General features: G+C 45.3%; 1 non-coding gene across 1 annotated transcript; it reads right to left on the reverse strand.

Moving 5' to 3' along the window:
* Nucleotides 1-3,883: 3,883 nt before the first annotated feature.
* LOC114807007 lies at nucleotides 3,884-4,021 on the reverse strand. The gene has a single exon (XR_003755060.1). It is a non-coding gene; the product is annotated as a small nucleolar RNA SNORA7 (small nucleolar RNA).
* Nucleotides 4,022-4,350: the final 329 nt, after the last annotated feature.

Raw genomic sequence — 4,350 nt, forward strand, 5'->3', positions numbered from 1 at the left:
GAGCGCTTTCTATGTGCAAAGCACTGTTCTAAGCGCTGGGGGGATACAAGGTGATCAGGTTGTCCTTCCTGGGGCTCACAGTCTTCATCCCTATTTTACAGATGAGGCAACTGAGGCCCAGAGAAGTTAAGTGACTTGCCCAAAGTCACACAGCTGACAAGTGGCGGAGCAGGGATTAGAACCCATGACCTCTGACTCCCAAGTTTGTGCTCTTTCCACTGAGCCATGCTGTCTTCTCTCACTTAAAGTGATCTCTCTCTCTAACTAGATCTTTCTCTCTAACTAAAGTCTCTCGCTCTAACCTCTCTCACTAAAAGTGATCCCCTATTGATGATGAGACAAATTGTGTGGATCACTGAAATTCACAACCCTAACTTTACTTTGGCCAGTAATTTCAGCTCCTTCTCAACAAACCTCATCTGTCTGTTATATTGTACTCTCCCCAGAGTGCAGTACAGTGCTCTGCACACAGTAAGTGCTCAGTAAATGCAACTGACCGACTGAAGCTACTGACAAGGATCCAAACCATTTCCTCCCCGTCTCTCCTCCTCCTTAAAAAAAAAAAGGTATTTGATAATTGTTTACTATACGTCAAGCACTGTGGTAAATGCAAGTTAATCAGGTTGGATACAGTCCCTGTCCTACATGGGGCCCATAATCCTTCACAGAGGAGGGAGGAAAAAGTATTGACTCCCCATTTTGCATGTGAGGAAACTGAGACACAGAAAAGTCGTGACTTGCCCAAGGTCCCACAGCAGGCAAGTGGCAGAGCGAGGATTAGAACCCAGGTCTTCTGACTCGTAGGTCTTTGCTTTATCCACTGGAACATGCTGCTTTCTTTTTCTCACCATCTTGTGAGGGGAGCTAATGAATGATGAAAGTTATCCAACCATCCAGCATTAAGTGGAGAACTCCACTCTTTCCCACAAATAAAAGCCTGCAAGACTTTATGAAGTCCTTCGTTAGGCCAGGATAATGGGGTGGGGGGCAGAAGGGGTAATCAAGACCCATAAGTTAAGTAGGGAGAAGCAACCCAACCCCTTTATCCACCACTGCAGCAGCAACAGCCACTCTTGTATACTCCTCTCTGGAGGTGTCCAAAATGGCTGAAACTGCATCAGAGAAACAGCATCAGAGACCATAGAGAACGACGCCCTGCAAGCAACAAGCACCCTCAATGGTAAAGGAAGCAGTGTAGGACTGGTGAGTGCTTGTGCATGTGTCTCCCCCTCTAGGCTGTAAGCTTTTTGTGGTCAGGGAACGTACGGTACAGTAGCACACAGTAAGCACTCAATAAATATAATCGCCTGATTGAAATATGCGTTTGTGTGAATAAAAGTATATATGTGTGTGCTACCCCTGCACACCTCTTATAGATCTTTCTGAGTGTGTATAAGCAGATATGTAAATGTATGTGCCAATATCACCCTTTCACCTCCTGAGCTCTCTCTTAATAATTTTCTACTTGTCATTCTCTGTGACTTGCTTTGTCTCTCTCGTTTTAATAGTATTTAATTACTTGCTTTGTGCCTGGAACTCTACTATAGAGGTGGGGTAGTTACAAGATAATCAAGTTGGGCACATTCCCCGTTAAACGTAAGGCTCGCAGTCTTAATCCACGTTTCACAGATGAGATAACTGAGACACAGACGAGTGAAGAGACTTGCCCAGGGTCACACAGCAGACATGTGGCGGAGTGAGAATTAGAACCTACGTCCTCTGACTGCCGGGTCTGTGCTCTTTTCACTTGTCCATGCTGCTTAGCCTTTCAGAGCTTTCTGCTTTCTTTCCCTACTCTCTGGGTCCTACTCCTATGAGGCCTCGTATTTCGGATGCCCTGACCCCATTTCACCTTAGTGGAATGGCTATATTAGACTGTAAGCCCGACAGTGGGCAGGGACTGTCTCTATCAGTTGCCGATTTGTACATTCCAACTGCTTAGTACAGTGCTCTGCACATAGTAAGTGCTCAATAAATACTATTGAATGATTGAATATGTCAAACAGAAAGGAAAAGTAGAAGGAGAAGAAGATCCCAAAGGTCTGGTGAGTTCACTAGCAGCAAAATCAACCTTGGAGTTGTCTGTAGAAATGTGGAGTTTATATCTCAACCCAAACTTACACACCACTTCTCAACAATGAATCAATGACCTCACTGATCATCAATAGGGAACCTATAGTCACTGAGAGGACAAGGGGTCACAGCCATAGACTTAACAACCTGTAGATGGCAGAAAGGCACCAAGGGGGAAAGCAGAAAGGAATATCTGAGCTGACAACTCACATCTGTAAAGGGAAGAAGTGTGGCCTAATGGCTAGAGCACAGGCCTGAGGGTCAGAAGGAGCTGGGTTGTAATTCTGATTCCACCACTTGTCTGCTGTGTGACCTTAGGCAAGTCACTTCATTTCTCTGGGCCTCACTTACCTCATCTGCAAAATGGGGATTAAATGTGTTAGCCCTATGTTTCCAACCTGACTAACTTGTATCTATCCCATTCCTTAGAACAGTGCTTAGCTATAGTAATCATTTAACAAGTACCATAATTATTATTATTCTCCCTGCCTCAGTTACCTCATCTGTAAAATGGGGATTAAGAATGTGAGCCCCAAATGGGACAGGGACTGTGTCCAACTTGATTACCTTGTATCTACCTCAACACTTAGAACACTGCGTGGCACAAAGTAAACACTTAACAAATACCATTTTTTTAAAAAAAGAAAAACCTGCAGTTCGTTTCATTTCGTTTCGTTTGCAGTTTTAGAATAGCTATTCCATTATGGGAACCTCAGGCAAACTCAGTAGTCCGTCCAGTTGGTGGGTGCTGCAAGGAAATGGGAAATGTAGTCTTCACACAAGCCACACCCCTAGCATGCAACTTCCTAAACCACTTCTCTGGCCATGAGAGACAAGTGTCATCCCACAGTGAGCAAAGGCTAGGTCACCTGTAAACTGCAAGATGCCAATAAAGGCAACACATGTCTTTGTCTCCCCACTTCCTTCCCAAGAGCAAGCACCCAGACCTTTGCCTGTCACCTTAAATTTCACCCTCGCTCACTTGGAGACAGTTGCTCCTGAATTTGAGGGATTCTGTCTGGCAGGATTACTGAAGGAGGGTAATTTGCATGCCATAAGAGGTAATTAAACATCCCAGATTGCATTCCAAATTCCTCAAACGTAACCAGAGCTAGTAAAGCCGGTTGTCTCTAAAGAGTATTCAATGGTGAGTACCAAGGAGAGAGCCGAAAGAGGCAACAGACCAAAGGACTGGGGGTGGTTTTGTTCATGGTTTATTTCTTCAAAATGTCCAAGATTCATTTGCTGGAAGGAGAGGTTGGGGGAAATGGTGGAGGGAGCAATTGGAGACTGTCCAGTAGGGCCATCTTCCTGCAGGGAGCTCAGAGGGGAGCGTCAGATGAAGTCACAATCCCTGCTGCATTTCTCATTCCCTAAGGCTCCCACTTGCTAGGTCAACAGGATCCCTGCTTGCAATTCTTGTTGCCTCTTCATCTCTGGGCTGTAAGCTCCTTCTGAGCAGGGAACATGTCTACCAATGCTATTCTATTGTACTCCTCCCAGTGCCTAGTACATTGCTCTGCACACAATACATGTCAATTAATATGATCGATCAATTTTGTTACTATTTTAGTCAGGAGGTTCTTGGTGTCTTACGCTGTCGAGTCACATCTGACCCATAGCGACGCCATGGACACATCTCTCCCAGAGCACCCCACCTCCATCTGCAATTGTTCTGGTAGTGTATCCATAGAGTTTTCTTAGTAAAAATATAGAAGTAGTTTACCATTGCCTCCTTCCATGCAGTAAACTTGAGTCTCCACCCTCGACTCCCTCCCATGCTGCTGCTGCCCAGCACAGGTGACTTTTGACTTCTAGCAGATTGCCTTCCACTCGCTAGCCAATGCCCAAGTTAGGAATGGAATGGCTATGCCACTGCTTGACTCTCCCTCCCGTAGTCGAGACTGGTAGAGTACTGGAAACTCTCCAGGTACGACCCTGAGAGGTGACAGGAGTTTCTACCTTCTGCCTAATCTAAACCACTCCTCATACAATTTAAACCCATGCCCACTCCTTCAGTTTTATCTGGAGATCCAAAAGGACAATAAATACTGGCAGATTGCAGGAGGGGAGAGAATGCAAAACAGAGGAGACAGCCTCATGTTTAGGTTGTTTCAAAACTCAGCCACCACCCTTCAAATCAGGCAGACAAGAAACGAGAACACCCCAGACACTAGAGAAGCTGTGATCTCAGACCCTTATTAACGAGTGGGAAGATAGGAAAAGATGAAGTTGGAACCTGCCAAGTTTGATGAAGCTTGAAATTAAGGCTCTTGA

Source organism: Ornithorhynchus anatinus, chromosome X1 (assembly GCF_004115215.2).
Source record: "Ornithorhynchus anatinus isolate Pmale09 chromosome X1, mOrnAna1.pri.v4, whole genome shotgun sequence".
NCBI classification, from domain to species: domain Eukaryota; kingdom Metazoa; phylum Chordata; class Mammalia; order Monotremata; family Ornithorhynchidae; genus Ornithorhynchus; species Ornithorhynchus anatinus.